Here is a 26,759-nt window from a genome sequence, read left to right as displayed (position 1 = left end):
AAGCCTCCCTCTCTAGATTAGACTATTTCTTCATTCCATCAACTGAAAAAAGAAAAATAGAGTGGAATAACTCTATTAAGACTGGTGCTCTCAGTTTGCCCTTATAGTAGGCACCTTCCAATTCCGTGTTCTAATTACTCTATTTACGTAAAAATTGAATATAGACATAGTCTATCGTTTTCTCAAAAAAATCTAATATTTATTGCACATCGATTAATGTTCTTATCACTCCTGAATATTCATTCTCATATTCAAAGTGAATGGGCTTAAAGGTACTGGCTATAATGTTGTGTACGTTAGCCAATGCATTTCGGTTCATTTAACCTTCGTCAGGGCCGTACAATGATTCTGATATGCCCAATCTATCGCCGTTACAAAACAATAATTCAACACAATGCAGGAACAGTCATTGCACAATCAATTCAAAATCAAACGTATATGAGCAAACATACCAATTCCAAGATGCGTTCCAACGGTATAGCAGTAGTTGTAAGAGTGGAAAGAAAAAGAAACAAGAAACATAATCAGAGATTTGCAATAGGACTGTTGTGGATGTCCTTAGTGTAGCGTATAAACATGTGTAATCAATCAAATGTACCTTATAATCCATAGGACACTAATGTTCGTTATGGACCAGTCTAGTCTGAGTAATCAATCCTGTTAAAATTATGTTATAAAGGTATCAGAATGCAGTCAATCTTTAAACCTGTTCCGATCTCGAATGCAAAAAATCTGCTTACCGTTACTCAGCAGAAACGCTCCTACAATGTCAAACGCTGCCGCAGGAGTGCGAGCGCGGTATTTATTGGTTACCATGGTGATACCAAGGCGTTGCGTGGATGCACGTACGCCTTGGGTCCCGCGTCTGTGCAAGCACAAGAGGCGGGACTGTCACCATGACTACTAGACGCTTGTTAACGTAGTGTCGGGTTATTCAAGAACAAACGCTCAGTGCGTTGAGGGAAAGCTTAGTATCTGTGGAATGAGAATGTCTCACCTGTGTAGGCAGAGAAGCCTATTGTTTACGTGATAGGTAGCCAAAAGGCCATGCTGGGTGGAAAGTGAGTGCGAGGTATTTAAAGAGATACACTACTAAAAAATACAGGTGCAAGTTGCACTCGAGCCTCACAAAGGCGAGCAATGAAAACCGTTGTTTAAGAGGAACATGGTGTTTGTGAAGTACTTAATATCATGCACATACTCATTTAACTGTGGTATGGATGTCTGAGTACTTTGTGTTGTCGCATGTACACATCAACTGGGGTAGATTTTTCGTGCGTAAGGGCCCCCACCCAAGGTGGCAGCACCTGAAGAGGATCCCAAAAACATTCTAAAATAATGGGAACAAAATCAAAGAACAATTCAACATCAACAGTCAAAATTCTAAATACTAATTTTCAAAAGGTGGTTTCAATCATAAGAAGCACATATAATTTATTTCTTCATTTAATCCCCTGGGTCTCAGAGAGCTGAGACGATCTATCCAAAATGTTTCTCGTTGGTCGAGTCTTTTTTGTAGATTTTCATACTTGTTGTATTTCTGGACTAGTTCCAAAATTATGAATCTGATCTGTGCCAAATTGTGGTGTTTCTCTTGCCAAAGCCTAGCCACAGCTGAAGTCGCTGTGTTATTCCTTATGCATGAACGGTGTTCATTCCATCGAATTTTTGCAGTCCGTTGTGTCTGGCCAACGTAGTATAGCCCACAGGGGCATTTTATGGCATAAATAATGTTTATTGTGTCACAAGTAGCGTAATCTTTCAACTTGATCTTCGTTCCCGAATGTGGATGGTTTATGCTTGTTCCTTTGATGATATAGTTGCAATTACTGCAGTTGAGACATGGAAAAGTGCCAATCCGATCTGTTAACTTTTGTTTCCGCATGGGTTTCGTGTGAACCGATTTGTCTTTAAGGTTCTGGCTCCTTTGATATGCGAAAGTGGGGAGTTCTTTGAAAAGATGTTCTATTCTTTGCTCACAGGTTATGGTGTTCCAATGTTTCTTGATTATCGATTTGATTCGACTACTTTGCCTTGAGTATTTTGATACAAAGACCAATGGCGTCTTTTGTTCTGTCTTGGTTTTGGGTTTCAATAATTCTTCTCTGCTTTGTGTGCTAGTGCGAACAGCAGCTGTGTCAATTTCTTCCCTTGAACACCCTCTCTCCAGAAACATGTTCCCCATCTCTTTCAATGATTCTTGGTACACTGTAGGGTCACTGACTATCCTCTTTACCCTTAACATCTGACTGTAAGGGAGATTCTTTGTGAGACTTGGTTGATGAAAGCTTAACCTTTGGAGTAAATTGTTGCGATCGGTGCTCTTGCGATAGATTGTAGTGCGGTATTCACAATTGGTAACCTTTATTTCCACATCCAAAAAATGTATGGTTTTATTTGAATGTTCGTGAGTAAACTGGATCCGGGGGTCTATACTGTTGAGATAGTCAAAGAAAGTGTAAAGTTCAGATTCTGTACTTGTCCAAATGCCGAAGATGTCATCTATGTATCTGATCCATATTAACAGATTCTTTTGCCATTGTGGATTTTGAAGGACATGTTCAAGTTCGAATCTGTACATAAATGCATTGGCATAAGAAGGTGCCATGATGGCACCCATAGATGTACCTGCAACTTGCAAATAATATGTGCTCTTGTATTGGAATTAAGAATTGTCGCTGATAAATTCCAAGAGTGCCATTATAAATTGCTTCTGTGCTTGTATCTCACCTTCTTGTAATAATAACCATTCTACTGCCTCTTTGCCCAAGTTATGAGGAATGGAGGTGTAGAGGCTCTTGACATCTACGGTGAAACAGATATGATTAGGATTGAATGGAATTGTTCTCAATTGTTGCAAAAAATGAGTCGAGTCCTTAATGTATGTGCTAGTTTTTTTAATTAGAGGTTGTAAGAAATAGTCAATATATTTTCCCAGTTGGAAAGAAAGGAAGAAGGCAATGAATATGGCAAAGGAAATGTGCACGGAATCACACAGTGAACAACTTTGAATCTAACAACGTGCATACAATACCCAAGACTCGTGTATACTAAAACCCAGGAGTGCAAATAGAGTGAAACAATAATACCAATATATGAAAAGGGATGTGGGGTAAGCACTTAGTACCTCCTTATGACTGAAAGGCAAGTCGGCAAACTCCTTACCCGCTATGCTATTACAGATACTGACAGCGCTAAGCCCACGTAGAGGGCAAGAAAGGACAGGATCTGTGAGCTGACACTCTGGATGATACTGAATAAGGAACTTAGAAACAGTACTCACGAGGACCGGAAAGACCACTTGAATGTCAGTAAACCCACGAACCCAGTTGATCAAACAGGGACCCTGAAGGCTATAACAGCAATGGGTGGAGGAAACTAAATACATAAGACCCTAGTCAAGGGGCAAGTAGGAATAGTGATTATAGAATAGTGAGGAAAACAAAGGGCATTCACACTGGGACTAGTTACAACAGAACCCCACACCTAATAATCAATGGGAAATAAATGCAGAAGTGCAATGGAAAACATGGAATGGATCCCAATAGAAAGTAAGGATCAGGAGCAGGGAAAATGATATCACAAAAGGAAACCTTTCCCACCCATCCAAGGAGAAAAGGCAGGAAGCTAAATCTATAATTGGAAAGACTAATGCATCAAGTTTTTCAGTAGCAAAGGACAGCTTCAAAGAAACAGTGAACACAGGCAAATTGGGCAGCATCAAAGGGTAAAGCACAGAGAAAGGCTGCCTGCAGACAGAGGAAGACAGAAAGGGAAATCCAGAAAGCAGAAATCAATTAAGCACATAAATTCGAAATCCAGGGCAGAGGAACAAGAAACAGGAACTAGGAACCAGGCACAAAAACTAGGAACCAAGAACAAGGGACCAGTCACAACAGGAACACTGCAACAATGACCAGCGCTGGACTGAAGTAAACTGAGGCTTTTAAATCTCCTTAACGAGCACACCCCTCAGGTGTGCCGCCTGCTGCACTTGCAGCCACAGGTGTTGCCTATCCTCCACCCAACCTTGTCCTGCAAGGGAGGAGGTGAGGCAGTGAGCCAGGCATTCTGGGAAGCATAGTTATTAGATTAACGTAGCATGCTGGCTGCCAAAAACCTGGAATGGATCCGGAAGGGAAGTAACTTGGAAAATAAGGTTTTAGCGCTCCCAATTCATCACAGCACTGTAGCATAAGGTTCGGAGGGGAAATGTCCAGTAGGGAAAAAAACCCAAAACATGCCCCCAAGTGACGGGAACGGGAGCGAAGGGAGCGAGCCGTGACACCAGTGGTTCCAGAATGCTGTTGGTACCTGCTACAATGGGTCTCCCTGGTGGTTTTAATGGATCCTTGTGCACTTTTGGTAATGTGTAAAAATGAGGTATACGGGGATGTGGATTTGTGAGGAACTTCCTTGTGTTGTGTGAGATCCATTCCAATTCTTCTGCTTTAGACAAGTGTCTCCGGATTCTTTCTTATCTCTTCTGTGGGATCTGTGTCCAATGGAGCATATGTATTTACATCATTCAGTTACCGTACACATTCTCGGTCATAATCTTGACTTTTAAGGAGAACTATACTGCCTCCTTTGTCTGCAGCTCTTATTGTTAACGTTTCGTCTCCATAAGGGTCTCTAATCAATTTGAATTCATGAGGTTTCATATTTTTGTTCTTTGAATGACCAAACTTTATTTTCTCCAAGTCTCTGGTGACTTGTTTTTTAAATATATCCACCGATGGTACACTAATTGGAGGAATGAAATTACTCTTTCCCTTGAATTCTTTTAGGTCTAGAGGATCTCCTTCAGATATGTTTTCTTGTTCCAGCTCACTAAAGAATACCTTTAGTTTCATTTTGCGAATCAGCTTGTATAATTCAATTTTGGAGTCAAAAAGGGTACTGTTGTGCGTGGGAACAAAGCTTAGACCTTTCTCTAGGGTTTGTATCTCTGTGGAAGTGAGAACCCTGGAGGATAAATTTATAACCAAGTTTTCTTTTGTTGTAGTTTTGTGTACGGTTTTGCTTTTTGTTTTCCTCTTCCCCCTTCTAGTTCTCTTCTTCCTCTGTCTAAAAAAGGAATTCTATCCTCTCTTGTTGGTTCAGTTATACCAGTAGCTCCTGTGGCACTTGTGCTTGCTTCTTCTTCTCGGTTTGTACCTTCTCACTCTGTGTCTGTCTCTGAACTGGATGTTTCACTTCTGTTATTTGGCTTCGGTTTCCTTAGCGGTGGTCCGTACTTGTCCATCCAATTATACACCTCATCTTTTAGATAATCGTAAGTGTCTCGTTTGAATTTTCTGATTTTCTTATTTTCAAGCTCTGTTTTATATTCTGACAGTTTGCTCTTGATGTCTTCAAGGATGGCATCCACCTCTCCCCTATTTAGCGTAGCTACTAGTTGGCTTTCAATCTTCTCAATTTCCTTACTTAGATCCTGGAGGTTGCTTGCCAGTTCTTGTATTGTTAATAAGATCAAGTCTAAAGAACACTTATTTAGTATTGCTTCCCATTTCTTCACAAACTCTTTGTTTTCTTTACACAACGTGGGTGTTACACTTCAGGCTTCCCCGCGGGCATCCTTGCAGAATACAACTTCTTTACAGGCTCCTCTATGGTCCAGGTACAAGCTACCATGGCGTCTCTACAAACGTCGACGCACTCCAGGTCACCTGACACGTCTTCTACGTGGAAGACATACAGCAAGCCACGCCCCTTTTACGACTATAAAACCACCGTCTTCCAAGGGGCTCGTTGCTGCTAATTAGCGTTACCAGCTGCACGCGGTTTCGTCTGTTTCCTCTTCATGTTTCCCTACACGAATCCTTATCTGAACTCCTGGTTTTGACCTTTTGCCTGACTTTTGGAGTGCCTCGTCTCCTCCTTTATTCCTGTCGTGCTCGTCTGGTTGTTGGACTCGGATCGCTACTGGATACGACTCTCTTCTGTGGCGGTTCTTCCTGGTTGCTGCTCTGCACTTCAATTTTCTGTCTACTACCCGGATCATCTCAACAGCTACTCAACTATACTCGTGTACTCAGGTACATACCTATTGTCTTCCATGGATATTGTCTTCTGTTGGATTCTGGGACATTGAGTGACTTTCCTGTGTGATTGCTCTTAAGTGCACATGAACGCCCTCCTGAATTGCACCAACCCGGCACTAGTGCGTCCCTCGAGCCGTTCGGGGTTACTTACCTGTACTAACTTCCCTGTTTGTTATTTTCTCCTGTCGTTGTCTTCAGAATCCTGGACTCCTCTTACTCCATTTATCTTTATTCAAGTCAGTTATCAATTCTATAGCTATAGTGGGAACCGATATTGATTTAGTTCAATTCCACTCATTTGTGTTATTCTTTATTTAGATCATCCCGGGGAAACTCAACTCCACTCCAATATTTATATAGGTAGTTGTCCAATCATTTCAACTGTACTAATCACTTGCATAATATCAACACTGTCTAATATCTTGGTATTCTTTTGCAGCATTGGTATTGGCGGTGTGTGTTCTCCCCGCTCTTTTATTCAATTGACATCTCTGTCTGTTCTAACTGAAACAGCAGAGAGGTACATTGTGGAAAAGAGCCCCTCTTTGAGGAAGCCTGAGTCTTGTACTCAGGGGAGCTGGGATGGAAGACTGAATTCGGAATCTTATACCACCAACATCTCCAAGGTCATTTTCTCTGCATCTTCGGCCTATTCGGAGTGGTGAGTAACAGTGGGTCTTGGTTCTTCGTTCACGGTTTTCTAAGTTGTCAAGTTTCAGCTCCATGTCTCGCTCCTTCTGTTCAAGGTCTTGAAGTCTAGCTTCATACTTCCATGCCGTCTTCGCCATTCTCATTTGCAAGTCAGAGAGTATTTCCATGAGACTGGATTTGATGGAGCAGATCTAGCCGAGCAGGAGACAAATGTCCGACTTGGTGGCACTGTCTTGGTCGTTTAAGGGAATTTCCGAGGAGCTCTGGACCTCGTCTTGTTCCATGTCCCTTGGGGTGTGACGGAACGATCGTAATATGGTGAGAGTGTGTGGGTCCAGTTTGTACAAGGGGGTGCCAGGACCAACAAATATCTGAATATCAGGTTTGTATCAGGCTGGTCGTCTTCTGAGGTTGCTGTGTCCCCTTCAGGTTTCTGCAGTGATGGCTGGTGAGGAACTGCCCTCATTTCTCCCTGCGTCCTGTGGGAGTCTACATGAGGGGGTCACCGTCCGCACCACCGTATTTTATGTACCCACAAATTCTGCTAATGTAGTTGCCTTTTCTCCTTTTCCGTCGGTCTTGTGCTTACTCAGGTTGCACACTTTCCACAGTGCCAGCAGTACAGTTGTCAAGGGTTATTTTCCCACCGGGAGGAGGAGCGTGCTGAGGAGCGGAGTGATAAGCAGGATAGTAGATCTTTCGTTTTGTGTGGCTTCCCTGCAGTAATAGCGGCCCACGCTTCATTTACGGTGTAGAGAATTACATGGGGGTTGTGAGTGAATCCTATCCCCCACACTATACGTGTTAATAACTCTGCTAATCTCTATAGTGCTGGGAGTTAAAATGGCCGGCGGCCCAAGGAGGGACGGGTGTTTCAGGTGGACGGGCCCCTCTTTGTAGCTGGGTGCTGTTATGCTCACTTTGTCTGTGCTGTTGTTTGTGGGTGTCCTCAGTCGGATGTATGGTCTGTTACTGTGCCCCTAAATTATGTGTTGCCAAAGAAGATCTTTTGCTTGGCAGGGTGCTGGCTCAGCGATGCGCTGTCTGGAGCCGTTCCCTTGCTGTTCTGGCTTGATGGAGGTTTTCGCTATCTCGCAGGAGCCCCTGGAGGGGGAGCCGCCTTGCGTCCTCTGGGTCAGCTAGAGCAGGTTTAACAGGGATTTTGCAGGGTGGGCCCTTAGTCATGGGCCGAAGACTCAAACGGCATGCAGATGCTGTCAGCGTACTCGTGTTGGTCGCTGCGGTGCTCGGGTGTCGGGTGATTGTCGTCCCACGGAGTGCGCTGCACACAGTGGAGTTCAGGGTGGGTGTGCGGGCTAGGGACTCCAACACCATCTATTGTTCGCGCCGTGAGCTGTCACCCCACACCCCTTGAATCTCCTTACAGATGGCTGCATACCTGGTCTGCTGATGAGAGCAGACTCTGATGAGGACCCTGATGCCGCTCACCCCCTCTGTTGGGTCCGAGGAGAATGCTTGGGACTTGTCACGTGGTCACAATGGACCGAGGCACACATCCGCCATATTGGGGCGGCCGCTTCGCAGATCGGCGATGTCCTTGGAGGGTTCCGTTCACTCTGTGCTGGGCTGCGGTTTCGCCCCTTTATTTTGTCTGCGAAAGCCCCAGTATCACAGGAACAACATTGGGTGATCAGAATAGTTTAAAGTTTCCTTAAGACAAAGTTTCTTGCCATTTTCTCGAGTCTGGAGAGGGAAACAAAGGCTTAGGGAAACATTCTGTCTGCGCCCCCTGGTGGTCTCGTTCCAACTAACTTTTTGTGGTGTCCACCTACAGACCATGCTGTATTATATTGTTATGTTGTAATCAATTCAAGCGCCTGGATGCCCAGGGCCAGGCGGCGCTATACAAATAATAAACTAAACTAAAATGAACCAAAGCACTCCCATATATTTCAGAGTTCCATTTATTCATTTTTAACACAATATATTTAGGCTCCCTTTATAGCCACTTGTTTAGCAATGTGGTTCATTCAGATTCTATGGGGGTGGTGGTTAATTCCTCCTCAGTAGCCAGGTTGTAGTCGCGGTCTTTCATCTTGTCATCTATCAATTCAGAAGATGGCTCTGTTAATTCAACCAGTGATATTTCCTGACTTTGTGACTTTATTGGGGAAACAGGGAACGCTAGATCTTTATATTGGACCAATCCTTTTGAAGGTGTAGATTGAGTGAATGGATCAGCAATTAATGATGAGGCCTTTTCTGTGGGGTCTGTCAATTCATGTGGCCGTCCTGTGCTGTAACGAAGATCTATCATTAGTTTCCTTGGCTTGCTGGTGATATTCAGTTCAAACTCCAGCCACTGCACGTGTGCATCCTGAGTCTGTACGTTTGGACGAGTATTTGACAGCTCCCACAAAAGTCCCTCCCAAGTAACATCAGTTTGACGAGCAGCATCCCTTGTAAATGTTGTGGCCTGAGTCTTCCTATTCTTCTTCTTCCTAGGTCTCCCTTTGATAAAAAAAAATAAGCAATTAATAATTCCATCGAATTTGCAAAACATACCAATAGAAACCTTTCCATTTTATCCTCTATAACAAATATCCCAAAAATACTTCGGTCAAAATTTTCAAAAATGAATAGTATTTACCCTGGTATTTATAAAGCTTCTAAAGTGTTTTGGATCAGCCAAATTCAATTTGCCAGTGTCATCCCCATTTGTAATGTTCGAGGCAAATTAATTGTTAATTATTTGAAAATCTAAACATGATTTTTAATACTGATCTATAATTTTTATTTAAATGTATACCATCAATATTTATGTATAAAACGACTAATAATTTGACCTATAAAATACAGGATATTTCTATGTACATCATTTTTATATCGTTATGACTGCTGTCCTTGAACAATGTTGTTTGTACCACAATGAAAATTTGCCATTGTTATCTTGTTGGGTGTAAAATAAAGGGAGATACACACACACAAAAAGAAAGAACCTACAGCAAAAGAAATGGCATACACATATAGTTATGCAATTATATATAAAACACATATGGGCCTCATCGGGAGATGGGCGGAGCAGGAAAATGCGGCAGTAACGCTATTACCACTGCATTTAACGATCCGCTGAATCCCAAGTTTGACCCTAACTCAACGCATCACCTCCAGCTTTCAGCTGGAGGTGAATGTGCCGACTTTTGGCCCGTTTTCGGTGCTATTACCGCCGGCGGTAATAGCGATGAAAGCCCTGTAGAGTCCTATGGGCTAAAGATAAATGAGGACTAACAGCGTCACTACAACTCAGGATCTGGCACAAATTGTGCTGGACCTAGTTGCGGTAACACTATTAGCATTGGGCGTTATTCCGGCGCTGTTAGCGCCGGGATACTGCCCAACTCCTGATGTTGCCCTTTGAAATGTAAACATAATATAAACAAATATAATTCGAATTTGTGTATTTGTTCTCCATCTTTTTCTTTATGGTTAACTGCCTCAGTGGTTAAATCCTTGTACATCACAAATCACAAAAGAAATGTATTGGAAATTATTGATAGTCAGTATCACCTGCATTTCAGGTTAAATATATTTAATTGCAAAGTAATCTGCATAGTACATAATACATAAAAGTTATGTTATAGGTCTCTATATCGAAACTATGGACGCCCACACCAAAATATTTGCTGTGTAACTGTTTACCCTGTGTGCTATTACTTAATAAGTAAACATGATTTCACTTTACAGCATCTTGACACAGCACAAGAAATAACAATTAAGTATGCAAAATGTTATAAAGATTTAAGAAGAAACCATACTTATTGATTCACCTTTCAATTCTGTTACTATAGATATTAACATTTTGTAAAATAATATGAAAGAAATACCTGTTGTCCATCGCCAGAGTCATAAGGAATAGAGCTGATGGTTTGAACTGTTGTATCCTCCTGAGGCTCCAAGATAAAAACCGATGGCAACAAAATATATCATCAACATTTGAAACATGTAACTGTTTGCATGCGCTTCATGAATTGAGTATTGAAAAAAGTAAAATCAGCATTACTAAGAAACAGCATGCAAGTACATTGAAAAGAAAAACTTTACAATTTGATTTTAATGCTGAATTTACACAGTAAGTACATGACACTAAAATGCATAACAAATCATGAATGTCACATATTTTTCTGTACCTGTGGTCCTTGTGTTTCATCCATCTCCACCAAATCAGTAGTAGACTCCTTGTACTTAATAGCAAATGACATAAGCATACGAAAATGTGTTCATAGTATGAATACTGTGTTTCTGTTGCGGGGAGGTCATTTCACCAAAATGCCTGGGGTAGCGGAAGTAACATCACATGGCCTTTGACCTCTGATGACATCACAGGAAGTGATGGCATTTGACTCACCCCACCTCGAAGTGACATCACGGGAAGTGATGGCATTTGACTCACCCCACCTCGAAGTGACATCACGGGAAGTGATGGAACACAACCTTTTATCCCTTGACAAAACAGGAAGGGACATCACATATTGTCCCTAAGTACACTACAAAAAATATGGTTGTGATATCAGTATAATGTTATATACATTTCATACAAGAATGGGTCACCATATGTATCGTTAATATCAGTGTGCATAGGACTATATTACCAAATTACTGTGAATGCAAGCAGACGTCCAAGGCCAAATAATATGTTATTATTTAGCACTTACGCTTCAGCGCTTTATATATCAAATATACATACAATATCACCCAACTCTTGTTGGTACTCATTTATCGACCTCAGAAGGGTTAAAGGCTGTGTTGAGGTGTTTAAGAACAGGTTAAATCAGCGACTCACCACCTGAAGTGTGCCTGTAAATAAACCTTTGAGTCTAGCAATTATTGGACAGAATTCCAGAAACACAAATGATGTGTTATTCCTATTCTTTCTTATTTAGCGTCACTGCTCAAAGTGATACACCTGTGGAACCCCCCTTTTTTTTTTTAAGAGGCCTGATCAAGAAAGTCAGCCACTCCAAAAATAAAGAGCCACAGCCCCGGAGCTTTCATTAAAAAGATGTTTTACAAATAAAGTTAAAAATAAAAGATCTTTTTTTTCCTAGGGGTAGCAAGGGAGACCACAGTGGTAGCAAGTGAGACCTCGGGGGTCGCAAATGCGACCCATGGCGAGCCCCAAATTACGTTCCTGTTCTACTGCCTTTCATTGGTGATTGCACATATGGTATCATATGCATTAGTTATTCTTCTACATATAGTAATGATGGACCATGATTAAAAAATAATTAGCAATCCAAACGTTAGCCATGTATGATAACATGCATACATAGCACGGACCTTTTCAGCATCATCCTTTATCACTGCAAGTGATAAAAATAATCCAATAAAGGAATGATAATACATAAAGAACCCAATTAAGGAATAATAAACAGCATTGTATTGTCTTTGATCCTTTTTACTAAAACAAATGTACTTATTAAAGGAATGTAAAAGGCATTAAATAAAAGAATGATCAAATGTATACCAGTTGCACATCACTGGTGTAATAGGGAATAGACGTCAAAGTCAGGACAACAATCTCCTGCATTAAATCACATTTCCAAATTAGTAAGTAAAGAAAATATTTATTGGCAGGTCATATTTGCCACACATAATTTTTATGAAAGTATTAAATGTTGTATGGCATACCTCCTGTGCCTGAGCAGTTCCAAATGAAGAAGAGTATGCTGATGATGTTGCAGTATCCACCTAGACATGACATTTATATCAAATAATGTATACAAAGAAAGATAGCATTGTATCTAAAGAAGGCAAGAGAAAAAGCATTGTATCTAATGATGACAAGATAAGTGAAAATGCGAAGCATGAAGACATCAATACTGTTTGAAAAACATTTCAATATCACAAGTCAAGGTTATTGATTCAAATATAGCATGTGGCACTTTAGAGCTACAGTCTACATGTAGACAAATTAAGAATTATAGGAGTACTTGAAAGGCAAGTGAGGTTTCTGTTGATTCCGGAATATAGGTTGACGGTGAAGCTTGCTCTGCTTGAAAATTACTGTATCCATGAACATGCCCTATAGAAAACGGATATGCGTGATTTGACCGTGGCAGATTTGTTCACGGCAGAATTGACCAGGGTCAATTTCGCCGCTAATACAATTTTGCTATGGCCAAATCTGGCAAAACCTTGAACCCCCACCCCACCCAATACATCCCCCCACTTACTTTTTGCTTCTTCGCTTCCTTCTGAACCGGCAGCGTCAGTTCTGTTCCTCTTACGCAGGTCGGATCCGACGCTGCAGGGTCCGCTTTTCTCTTTTTTTGTACCTGTCCCTTGCCTCCAGTCCTCAGGAAGCGGGGGATACCCCTCCCACCCCCCAAGTCAATCACTACCAAACATGGGTAGCGGGGGATCCCCCTGCAGCCCCCGCTCCCCATGTTCAGTATTGATTATCCAATTTGTTTGAATTTAATTGAACATATGGTACTGGCCGAATTCAGCCAAATCTACCATCCGTTTCAATTAAAGTCGAACAAATTGGGCAATACCTAGAAAACATACAGTCGATCTAAAACATGGATGAATATATTGTAATCTCTACACATGTCATAAGGGCTCCACGGGCAATTAATATAAGTGTCTGTCGTTTGTTCCAAAGAGAATGAGTAAATGACTGCACTTCCATCTGCTGTGTCTGTAATTAAAATATTTAAATTAATAAACTTAATTAATAACTAAGAAAACAATACATATTGTAATTACTTGCTACCTGTATGGTGACCTTGCTAAGAATGTTTTATTTTATAAAGAAATTGAAGACTGTAAGGATACATACATTTAAAATGTTTACATGTGTTTTTCCATAAAATTGCCAATCATACAAGCTATATTACATAAACTTTTTAAAAGAACTTTAACAAGCAATCATCCCAGTAGAAATGGGGACACATTTTAAGGATAGTGGGAGTAAAGCATATATACAATAATTATTTTTAGTTACTACTTACCTGACTCTGTGTGTGATGAAACATGGTTGAAGCAGCATTGGGAAGTAACTTACTGTGCGTCTGGGGCGACCCTTTTTACAAAACTGCTGCACAATCGGAAACAATTACACCCCTTAAATTCTCAAAGACCTCATTGGCTTGGCTGTTAAGCTCAGAATCTGGGAAGCCACAGTTCAGCAACCATACTCGTATAAAAGACATGTACTTAAGGAAAATATGCATCACTGTACTGGGGGTCTTAGCATAGCTGAAATTCAGACAACCCGGAACAATACAGTAAGGCATTGTTTGCTGCACAAGAAGCTCTAAAATTAAATAACAAAAATGTATTATCAAAGAGTGCTAATGATTTATAAAAGAATAAATACCTTTCAACTCACATGCTTTTTGCGAGTGTCAACCGCTCTGTAAGCAGGTCTCACTCGCCAAGCTCCCTAACCGCCCATATTAGTCAATGGGCTACTACCCGCAAAAAAACAAATCGGGTGTTTTCACCAGCCCTAGTGCCACAAAACGTTGAGAGCTTTGACAATACATTAGATATTTACTAAAGAACTTATAATGAAATGCAGTAAAAAGATCTAAAATATATTAAAAAGTGGGTAATTAAAAAACAATTGATATTTGAAGAGACAATAGGTAATGAAATAGACATACAACAAGTAATATCAATCCATTTCGTAGATAACAATTAAGCTGGAATACACAGGAGTTTAATTACCTTTGGTTAAAAAAAAAACTACGTGACAATTCAGCAACAAAGACTATTATCCATGGTAGAAAGCAGAGATGTTTTCTTTCAAGGATTTTAAGTTGTTTAAATGCACTTTGAAAAGTGGGTGTCTATGTGAAGTTGTTGCAGGGAAGAAATGTTGGTAGATTTTCTTTAGGGGTGTGATATGCATTATGGCCTTACCCAAATATGGATATTTATAAAGTTTAAGGTGGATGCAGGTTTGATGACGTAAAATAATGTACAAGAACTTGGCCACACCTAGAAACATTGTGAGTGCATGGACAAGGTGAGACGTTCCTTTGATAAGGGAGTGGGGAGTAGATTATGCTGAAGTGAGCGGAAAAGGTCCATGGCTGCATGAACAATGGCATTCATATGTTGTTTGCATGGACACTTTGTGATGAGTCCCTGTGACAATGTGTCATATTAGGCACCTGGTTAACAAGGTTTGAAGACATAATAGTGGGGAAAAGATACAGAATGTAAATACAGGAAGTCCTGCATGTATGGACTTTCCTCTAGTGATTGCCTCTGTTTGGTTACCTAGGTAACGGTCCTCGAGGAGTGTGAGACAGAGAACAACGGTTTGAGCTGGGGGTACTGAAGAAAAGGGAACGGAAAATGACCAGCTGAGCGAGAAGCTGCTCACCGTGTGCTGATATTTTTGGAAAAAGACGATTCAGATGTGAGAAGCTGGCCGAAGCGGGGACGTTCGCGATTGAGTCCTGTGAGCGCTGGTTTCCTGGCAGCCAAAGCCGTAAGATAACGGGGAGGTGAAGTGTGCGAGGCGAACGTTTTCGGCAGAGGCCGATAGGAAGACTGTATCTGAAGACGGCCTTTATATCCTACTGTGGCAAACATCACGCAGTCAGAGGGGAGTGAGAGAGAGGCAGTCTATACCGGCTTGCTCGTATGAGGGTTGGGTAAAGAGCCCAAGTGACCGTTGTCGCTGAAAGACATTAACGAAGTTGGCGCCGTCGCGCTTTTGCTTAAAGAGATTTATACGACGAACGCAAATTTTAAGGTTTATATAAAGTTATGAGTTAAGCGCCGTTGCGCTACCATCATTCAGAAGCTGTCACAGGGAAAGGAAAAGTTATGCTCGTACAAGATTAGAGGATAAGCGTCCATGCGTTGTAACATAGCCTGAAAGAGCCTGAGTTTAATCATTTAAATGGTGACCGGAGCATGTACTGTTTCTATCACTGAAGAGGAGTTAGTCACTGAAAGAGAAGGAGAGAACAGGTTTAACAAATGAAATATAAGAGAACTCCGTCCTCCAGTGCACCTTTACCATAAAGAAGAGGGATGTGTCAAACGACAAAGAACTTAAATAAAGAGACAGACAAAAGTTGCGCCAGTACCCAATAACTAGAAGCTACGTGCACACATAAGACACCAGAGCAAGAGCGGGAAAAAGAAAGACAAAGAAAGGGAGAAAGACATTTCAGAGACTAATTATTAAATAAACCAAAGACAAGAAGTAAGAAGCTCACAAGAAAAGAGAGACATACATAAGAGTCAAGAAAGGAGAGACATTAAAGAAATATACATAATGACTCTTACCTGAACTTACCTTGGCAACGCCTTCCTGCTGAAGCTGGAAACTCCTCAAGAGAACACGTATCCTTTTCCAAAATACCTAGAAAGAAAGAATAAAAAACAGTTATTTTAATAAAAGAATTGGAATCTGGTTGTAATCCCAACAATCTACGTATTGGCTCAGAGTCTCATTCATGTCCTATACAGTTAACTTGTGACAGTCCCTTAGAGCTGTCACTTCTCCCCGTGAGCAGGGCCCTTGCCATGGGGCCAGGTAGGTGAGTCTGCTACCGGATAGACCCCCTCGGGGTGGTACCCAGCTGGATCATCCCATTGGAGGAGACCCCCTCTGTGGGAGAGGAGAAGACTATTGAGGGAGAACGCAGTATGTTAACCACCATGCTGCCACGCATCACTCAACAAAAATGACAGGGCCCAAGCAGCCCCACACTCTCCGTCTCCTCTTTTTGCTCTTCTTTGCAGACCCAGCCAGCAGACCATTGCCCTAATGTAAAGAAAAAGGGCTGGTGTGCTAGGTCTTTGCATGAGAGAGAGAGAAAGGATGCTGCAAGTCTCCTACGCCAGTACTCTGAGTACCTTGGCACAGGAAAGGAGTGCAGCATTCCTATTCCCTCGCTGTCAGCTCCTGCTAATTTTCCCAAAGCTTGACTGGGGCTGTGTGGAGAGAGTAGGTTTGATGCTCTTCCCTCTGACCAGCCTGAGCAAACGATGGAAAAATCTTGCACGCAGTGCGATTATGCAAATTATTGTTTTTTATTGGGTTTTTTTTGCACTAAGCCAGCTCACTACTGTACCTTAATCTGCTTAGGATGCATTGAACAGAAAATGGTGTAATACAATAAGAGAGATGTGTTTAAGTAAAAATAATAATAGCATGCAAATGATACAAGTAAGAAGACAAAATATAGTAATACCTGCCACATTATGTAAGTACAGGGCACATAATGGCAATACTTGCCAATTGGCGTATGTGTGTGTGGGAGGAGGTGGGGCATTTAATGGCATAACTTTGCATACAGTTTGAGTAAGTCGGCTATATGATGTCAATACCTGGACAATGGTTAGTGACACAGTGAGCAAATCATGGCAATACCACACTGTTGTTGTTAGTAACAGACTTACAATGACAATCCCTGGTAAATGGGTTTGATTAGATGGGCATTTGATGCCAACACATAGGGTGTGAGCAACAAAATCTGGCATGTGGTGTGCGCAATTGGGCAAATGATGGCAATACCTTGAATATCTTGGAAAATGATTTACCGGGCCCTCCAAGGTAGGAATGGCCCGGTAAATCCCCTTTTGCGGTACCCTGAGCCGGACCCGAGTTTGGAGGCAGCCATGCCCTTATTAAGTGCATGGCTACCTCCAAACTCGTAATGAGCCCCACTGTCTTCAAAAAAAATGTATGACTTATACTTCTAAGACAAAAAAGTGTCAAGAGTCTTTTTAGTGTTTATACAAAATTGTTTACTCAAAATATTTAACTAACTCTATCCGTCAGTGTCAAAAACCATATGTATTCTTATGGAATATATTCAACCGAATAACAGTCATGATGAAGAGAATTTATTCTCGAAACGCGTTGAGCTTGATTATTTGTAACAAAGAGCTTTATTATTTGTAAAAAAATGTTTATGCCAAAATAACAAATGTTTTCTTAGAAAGATGTTGTAAAAAAGTGACTGTTATTCGGTTGAATATAGATTCCATAAGAATACATATGGTTTTTGACACCGACAGAGTCAGTTAAATATTTTGAGTAAACACTAAAAAGACTCTTGACACTTTTTCGTCTTAGAAGAAGTATAAGTCATAAATAATTTTGGAGACAAGGGGCCTCATTACGAGTCTGGCGGTAACCGTGCCGGAAAAACTGGCAGGCTGCCACTGGACCCATAATACCAGTCCGCCTCCGTGATTGCCAGAATCACCGGGGCATTACAACCCAATGGACCCGGTAATTCCAGAGGCGGAATTCTGTAAATCCCCATAGAGTCCCATAGGATTTACAGAATTCCAAACGGTGGCGGCGGATTTAACGCCATCGTTGTTTCCAGACCGACTGACTTGTAATGAGGCCCAATGACAATGTACTAAAGCGTTGACTGAAATTGGTTCGGTAAATATAGGTGTGCAGGGGACGGGAGTGTCCATGAAGTATGGACACTTTGTTGGTTCACAAATAAGAACGATAACCAGAATGCGAGTCTCTGGTCAAATTCTAGCAATGCATAGCAAATTATAGAGGCATATGATGGTAATACCTGGCAAGTGGTGTGAATACTTGGGCATGTGATGGAAACACCTGCTAAAAGATATATGCATCAGGGCAAATGATGCAAGGACCTGTGAGCATCTGAACATATTCGTATATTCAGGGATTTATGGCTTGGCAACCCCAGAGCGCTTGAATAAGACAACAAAGGCTGACAAGAGAAATTGTCCATAAGTGGCGGTTCTGTCATAAATGGCAGTGGCTTAGCATGCCGTTCTTTTCGGTGGAAGTACTATCAGTAAGTGTCACGTGATGCTGCTGACATTGAGTGGGAGGATCCCACAGGGGTCTAACATCAACAGAGGGATCTCTCGAGGCCGATCTTTGGTTTCTGATCAGTGGGTGGGAATATTTTGGCAATACCTGGAAATTGGTATGAGTATTTGAGCTTCTGATTGCAATATGTAGCATTCGGTGAGTATCTCTTCCTATGATGGCAAAGTTTTGCAAATGGTGGGTACATTGATTTATGAGAAGGGTGTGAGAACTTCAGCATGTAATAGTGATATCCATCAAATGATTGGAGCCCGTCAGCATTTGATGGGAGGAACCAGCATATGGTGCAAGTACCTGAGCATATTGTGGGTGGGAATATCTGGGCGTATAAGGACAACACATGACAAAGATCGCAACAAGGGTGATCTGCCAATGTACCTCCTTCATTCCCCTCCTTCGTATCTCCTAATAAAAACGCTAAAACAATTGACTTTGTGATCCATGTTTTACATTTATTTAATAAGGGGGTTAATATAACAGTTGATTGCCCACATTTTTTCAAGGACCATGGCAGGTATGTTGGGAGGACAATTTTTTGTTATAAATGAGTGGTTAGCTGGGCTTTCCTGGTAAAAGTGTTTAGTCATCATTTCTGTAACTTTTCTATTTTATTTTAAAATTGACACAGATAAGGTTTTTTGAAGCATGAAAAGGTTGGACCCCGTAATGCTTGTGCTGATAATAGGAAAGATGATGTTTTTCTAGTTTATCATATACAGGATTTCATTAGTGATTTAAGTAGTTCAGCCGACACATGTTTCGACCCATCATGGTCTTTCTCAAGGCTAAATTGATTCTTGACTGGCTTGCTGATTGCACAATCCTATTTCCAAAGTGGAGCCGGTTCCTTGGCTCAGCTGTTTTCCTCGGCTGGTCTCTGGATAGCCACCAGCCAGAGACCAGCCAAGGAGAACAGCAACCCGAAAGGCACAGCAGCCCACCGGGGCCAACTTCTATAGGATTGCCAAGCCACAGATACCTGTGACTCACTGTAAAATACTCAACTGAGCCAAGGAATTGGCTCAATACAATTTATGCCACACAAAGCCTATGGGGCATGTACCTGGTCACTCTAATTGAGAAAAAATCTCTTCAAAGTATTCAAATCTGTTCAGAGAATATTACCTAATTTAAATCAAAGTTTCAAGGAACATAAAAAACACACATACTCCATAAATATCTTTAGTAGGTAATTGTATCCATCACTCCTACAATGTTTTTAACAATCTAAATTTAAAGATTTCATTAAGCACAAAAATATTTCATCAAATAAACGAGCAGAAATGTCTTAACAGAAAGCAATGTCCTTTAGGAAATTTCAGGAAAAAATTCTGCAAAATTTGCTAAGTTTGTACTTTCAAAGATAAATTTCACAAAAGGGGTTTTATTTCCCCACACAATCACATGAGGTTTGTCCACTACGTGTTTCAGGGTTATCTTCACCCCTTCTTCAGGTGTTGATGTGATGTTTATACTAGTTCCTTGTATCCTAAAATAAATTTCACAAAAAAACAGAGATTTGTACTAATTTTGTCTCTATGGCACAGCGAACGCCAATATCCCATGAATGAATTTTAAGCCATCCAATATGTAAATTTTACTGACCTTGGAAATATCCAGGGTCTATATAGCCAACTCTGACTAACGTGTCACTTCTGTGTTCTGGCCACTGATTGATCGTTGATGGCAGGCTAGTTATGTAACCCTCCTCAGTAGTCTTCCAAAAGTCTAACAAGATGTTGCAATCACTCTGTAGGAAAGAGTAAGCTTAGTATTAATACTTAACAACCACCAACTACTACTCACTATTTCTATACCCAACTCACTGAATCACATAACCAAGATCAAGTTTACTAGACTTACTTGCCCACAGCTCAAATGGTATCCCAAACGCAACGCGGTGACAGCGAAATGGCTGCAACCACAGCCTCCCGTCCCACGGTGCGTTTTAAATGGAGTATGAGTGAGTCACGTGATCATAATTCCGATCACATGACCCAACGTACGTTTCTTCACAAACGTAAATAGTGTGTTATCTTCATAAACACACAAATACTTATAATTCAAAACAATGTTTAAACGCAACGCGGGAACGGCGCATTGGCTGCAATCACAGCCTCCCGTCCCGCGATGCGCTAAGTTAAATCTTTTCGTATGTCACATAATCAACCCGATCACGTGACTTTGTGTAAACATGGTGACTGTCCCTTCGTGCCGCCCCACATTATAACCAATTCATCACGTGATAACCTGTCCATGGTAAGACGCATGATCCAAAAAAGCCAGTCCTGGAATATACCGAAACAAAAAGACAATTACGAGTTGTAAGGAAATCACGTACCGATCACTAGTTTACATATTATGTGCATGAGAAAAAAATCTTCCTAGTCAATGTGAAAGGTCAGTCCAAATTAGCCCTATGCTAATCTATTTTGAATGTAATGCTCGCTGTACAGCATTCCTTTCTCCAGAGGGGCAACTTGGTATGCTAAAAATAAACACAGACATCTCTGCTCTACACTTAAATAGACTAGGACATACTCCCTGGGTGTTCATCCTCTGTTAACACAACAGGGAATTGTCAATAACTCAAATACAATATTGAAGTAACCAGATTTTTACAATCTACTAATTGCCTAAATTAATTCAAGTACCACGGGCGCTCGCAATGCAACTAGAGACAATTACAGACATTTCCCTTGTTCATTTCACATACTCATATTCCTTCATTCTCATCATTAACATATCCTCAAAAATGAATTAACACTACAGTCACAGTTACCACAATTCTATATACACTTTGAGCCCAAAATAGGGCATTTCCAGAGATAAACAAAGAAAACAGTTTTACTCACACTAGTCAACAAAAAATCATATCAGATAAAACAAGTGAAATCAAACTCATTGTTCATACCCTTTGGTGCAAGTGTATCTAACCGCTCAATCCACTCAACCTCTTTTTGTCTCAGTAACTTGTGTATGTCACCCCCTCTATTAGAGCATCTGAATTGCTCCAAAATCACCAATTTCACCTGAGCCACTGAGTGTTTGTATTCTTTGAAGTTTTGTGCCACTGGTGAGTGGACTGAGCCCAATCGGATGTTAGATTTGTGTTCAGTCCACCTCAGTTTGACTTTTCTTGATGTTAGGCCAACATAAAATAGCCCACATGGACATTTAATTCCATACACCACATTGCTTGTGTCACACGTACTAGTATGTCTAAGCAAGATCTTTTTTCCTGTATGAGGATGGTTAATGCTAGGTCCCTTAATCACATTATGGCAATGCTGACAATTATTACAGGGTAAAGTACCCTTGAATATGTTAGAGCAGATGACCGGTGTTTGATAATCAGCTCGAACAACAAAATCTCTTATAGATTTACTTTTCCTATATGCAAGGGTTGGTTCTTTCTCAAACAAATGTGCTAACAAGGGTTCCATTTTCAACATTTGCCAATTTCATCTGATGATTTTCTTGATTTTATAACTCTGTTGAGAGTATGTTGTCACATATACCATCCCTTCCGATTCTTCTTCCTTCGGTGACCGCTCCAATGTATTGGCTCTCGGGACTGCTGAAGCCTTCATTAAGGCACTTTCTAATGTGGTTGCTGTATAACCACGTTTAGAAAATGTCTCTTTTAATTTGTTAGATTGAATCTCAAACTCAGGTGGCTCTGAAATCAGTCTGCGATCCCTTAAGAACTGACTGTAGGGTATGCTTTGAATTGTAGTGGATGGGTGAAAGCTAGATGCCATCAATGTGCTGTTTCTGTCCATGGGTTTGTTATAAATGGTAGTGTGTAAGTGATTATTCTTCATATAGATTTCCATATCCAAAAACTGGATCCGGTTTTTGTTAGTATGGGTCGTAAAGTTCATTCTTGGTGCTAGCTGATTCATGTACTCAAAAAAATTGAAGGAGGCTTTGATGAGAACCTCTCCAAATACCAAAAATATTGTCTATAAATCTCATGAAACTTATTAAGTGGAGGCAAGGAATTGGCTCCACTTTGCCAACAGGATTGTCCAACCAGCAAGCAAGTCATCCATCAACCATGGGCAGCCAAGAATCAATTGAGCCTTGAGAAAGACCCAGATGGGTTGAAACACGTGTCGGCTGACCTACTTAAATGGCTAATTAAATGCTGTGTACGAAAAACATAATCTTCGTTATTATCAGCGGAAGCATTACAGGGTCCAACCCTTTCAAGCTAATGCAAGAGGTGTGGGCAACACCTCTCCCTTCTGCGACCTTTCTGCTAATGCAAATATAAAAACATACAACAAACCATATAGTTAAAGACTGAGTGCTGTGCATGTTGATTCAGCCTCTAGTGCCCACTTTTGTGTAGTGAAGGTTTTTTGAAAGTCTTTATTCTAACTATAGTCTCGAGATATAGTCAAGCTGTCTGCTATCAGTCATGAGTAGTTCCAAGGACGTCATTTAGGGGGCGCCAGAGGGCGCAAATGCGTCCTCTGAGGTATCCCTTGCGACCTCTAAAAAAAAAAGCAAAAACAAAAAAAGTTTCCTTTTTTACATTTTTATTTTTTTTTTGTAATGCAAGCTCCCGGGCTGTGGCCTGCACCATGTGGCTCTTTACTTCTAGAGTGGCTAGCTTTCTTGTTCATGCCCCTTTTAAAAAAAGAAGAAAAATAAGAACACGCGTGCCACAAGTCTAACACTTTCAGCACTGACCCTAAATAAGAAAGAATGGGAATACCAAATAATGTGTCATTCTGGAATTCTATACAATAATTGCTAGACTCATTAAAGGTTTATTTCAGGCACACTTCAGGGGGTGAGTCACTGATTTAGTCTGTTCTTAAACGCCTCAACTCAGCCTTTCATCCTTCTGGTGTCCATAAATGAGTACCAACACAGTTGGGTGATATTGGGTGTATATTTTTTCTATAAAAAGCGCTTAAGCGTAAGTGCTATATAATAACACATCATTATCATTTGGTCATGGAAGTCTGCTTGCATTTACAGTAATTTGGTAATATGGGCCTATACACACTGATCTTAACAATACATATGGCCATCCATTCTTGTATGAAATGAACATCACATTATAGTAATATCATAACCATATTTTTCGTAGGGTACAATGCTATGTGATGCCACTTCCTGTTTTATCAATGGGTGAAAGGTTGTGTACCACTTCGGGGTGGGGTCAAATGACATCACTTCCTGTGATGTCATCAGAGGTCAAGGGTCACCTGATGTCACTTCCGCTACCCATGGCATTTTGGTGAAATGACGTCCCTGAGTAGTTCACCCAGTCCTGGTTTGCTTTCCTGTTAGTGGCAACTCATCCTTCTCAAGCCCAATGCCATTCAGAGACTTCAGTGGAGTCACCTTGAAAGCAAACCTTTACCTCCCTTCAAACCATGTTTACCCTGTTAACTTCAATTGGATCACCCACCAAAACATTTTACTTCGCCCACTTTTCAGACTTAGCAGGTTGTAAGTAATGTAGAGTAAATGGGGCTTGCGGGGCGAGATGCACGTATTAAGAATGCTAACTAAAAATATGAAAAAAGAATGGACTACTCACGAAAGACAATTGATATCTTCACAAGTCTAACGTTATTTTGCACAGCTCTGTACACATAAAAACGACACTTCCTGTCTCAATGGTGCGTTAACAGCATATACCTTAAACGTTGTGGTGATATTTGCATGCCCGGTGCTCATACACACACCGCCCTGCCGTCCTCGGCTCGTTCCCAACTGACACCGCCGCGCGGAATACGCCTGGGCCCGCTTGCATGCGTAAACTGCGCTGTACATCGTGTGGCCGGGTTACTTTAAAAACGCATGCCTTGGCTGCCGAACATCTTCGACTTCCCACAATAATGTGCAGCTGCTTCGACAGATGGAAGGTCTAGAGTTCCCCAGGAACCCGTCTTCAGGTAGGCTCACCTTTGCACACTGACTTGCACTGCAACGAAAGATAACGTGTTAGGAGCAAGAGGGTCAATGGCAAGCACTCTGAAAAACATTCCCCTCGGAAACAGAGCGACTTGTATGTGTAACTTCCCGCTACCAAGCAGTGCCGTCGTCACCGTGACCGAGGAGGTTGCCATTTGAAATTATGAAAGCGCGCCAGACTATCTACGTCCAGATTACGCGGTGTTTTTATTTAGAAACAGAACTGCGATTGTTGCAGAACGCCTCAAATTCTAAATGCGCGTGTGGAATGCATTACGCCTTCGAACAATGCTGCCAAAACACAAAGCGTCAGAGTAAACATTATAACCCTGATTCATGGAACCGAACAAAATGTATTTTTGCCATGTAAAGTCAGCGCATAGTCATTTTTGCAGAACACGATGACTTTGCACGCCAAAATTACAATTTGCACGGTTCCATGAATCATGTTGCGGCAGTGCAAAATCAGAACCGGGTAAATATACCATGAATCGGGCTCTATATTTTTTTCAAACTTGCTGTGAAGGGATGGGGCATATGGAGCCAGGAGACGAGAAGAGTGTGTGATCCTGGGCGAGGCGAATTACTTTTCCCTTTATGCCGCCATTGTATTATCACTCAAAAGTCACAAGTGATTAGAAAGCAGACTAACCCGAGCATTGCAGCATGTATTAATAAAAATCGATATGCCATTGCACGTAAAAGCCCTTACATTGGACGGGGATACGGGGGGTGGGGTGTGTGGTGAGCCCTCCTCCGGTCACCGGGGTGCGCCACACGTGTTGTCGGGGTCACCCGACAGGGCTGGCACGCCGGGGGCACCCAGCGTTCCACAGGCAGGGGACACCCTCCCCGGCCCGGATCACCGGGTGGGATCTCCACGGTCTGGGGGGGGTCACCCCCTCTTCTCAGCTGGCGCAGCGCCACAATCACTTGGGCCGCGCTGCAAACAAGGCCACGATCACGTGGCAGACAGGCAATACACAAATAACACAGACACGAGTTGCCACTTCCTGGGGCTCTGCTGCACTGCCGTGTGTGCATGCTAGCAGAGCCCCTTTTATTACAAAGGCATCATGACGAGGTCATGACGCTCTCTGGCAAGAAAACTAGACCAACACACAACAGGGGGTGTCTCACTCTCATCCCAGTGAAATGTTGAGTTTCCGGATATGATGGATACACTTTCAACCGCCAATGTTCAATCGACAAGAAAAGGAAAAGCACATGTTCGAAACATCCGTTAAATGGGCTGTGCTTTGTCAGATTACAATGCAAATGATTTTAGAACTGAAAATTCATTTTTTTGCATACCGCTTTTTCTCAATCAAAACCTATTTTTTTTTTTTGCATTTGTCATGTTATAGAGCTGAGTCGGTTTTCTTCTGGTATATTCAATTACCCCTTTGTTTCTCGTTACTTGCTTTCCCGAGGAATGTCTGTGTTTGTTGGTGCGGGGCTGGGGAGTGAGTGGGGGGTGGGGGGATATGTAGTTCCACTGTATAAACAAAACAAAAACAATAAGCCTTTATTGGGCATACTTGAGAGCCAGTGTTAATAAGTACATTTGAAAACAGTTCACCAATTAGTGCAGAGTTGATCTCGCTGCAAGGGCCACGGTGTCTGTCCAGGACGCGCCTGACAAACTTCCTCTCAGCTGAGCCATTTGTACATAAGCTAACATGGTACACACCGCTTGGGCTGCAAACATGGCGCAGTGTGCAGCCATGATTCAGTTACAAAGTACGTCAGTGTCCTGCAGAGTCAAAAGAAAACTGGCATTGGCAATGCCGATAGTGTTGGCTTTTGTGCAGACACAGGAAACTTATAATTGCCTGCTAGCCATTGATGTTAGCAGCTTCAAAATGGTACACGTACCTGGGCATAGGATAGCCGTGCCTGTCAAATCCCTATCTAAGATATATACATAAGCCTAAACGGTTGGCTTTGCCAATTCTTATATTAACAGGACTTCAGTGAAGGACACGCATTCTGCTTATAAATGACGTGGCTGGCGGCAGACCTGGTAAATACATTTTTATTACACCAGTAGCACATTTACATCTCCAATTAAACCATTTGCTCTGAGAAGACTGCTTTGCAAAACCCTGGCAGCCACTTCAAGTGCAAAGTTTGATTTTAAGTTAGCTCAAAAGAGATCCCAGGAGGGTGTGTTTTTGGGCAGGCAGGGGCAGAAAATGGCCACAGGGATTGGCATGGCCCTAGGTAGTCAATTGGTGGGTAAATAACCGAACAACACCTACAAGCGGTGTGTCCATCATCATATG

General features: G+C 41.7%; 1 long non-coding RNA gene across 1 annotated transcript; it reads right to left on the bottom strand.

The window, feature by feature from the left end:
- Positions 1-8,607: 8,607 nt before the first annotated feature.
- On the bottom strand, positions 8,608-25,507 carry LOC138569582 (uncharacterized). The gene is made up of 4 exons (XR_011303267.1): positions 25,184-25,507; positions 24,196-24,481; positions 10,544-16,053; positions 8,608-9,170 (listed from the first exon to the last, which is right to left on the bottom strand). It is a non-coding gene; the product is annotated as an uncharacterized lncRNA (long non-coding RNA).
- Between the last annotated feature and the right edge of the window lie 1,252 nt (positions 25,508-26,759).

This window comes from Ambystoma mexicanum, chromosome 2q (assembly GCF_040938575.1).
Source record: "Ambystoma mexicanum isolate Mex_15411 chromosome 2q, UKY_AmexF1_1, whole genome shotgun sequence".
NCBI lineage: Eukaryota > Metazoa > Chordata > Amphibia > Caudata > Ambystomatidae > Ambystoma > Ambystoma mexicanum.
The sequence above is the reverse complement of the archived record's forward strand: the minus strand, read 5'-3'. Positions and strand labels throughout refer to the sequence as shown.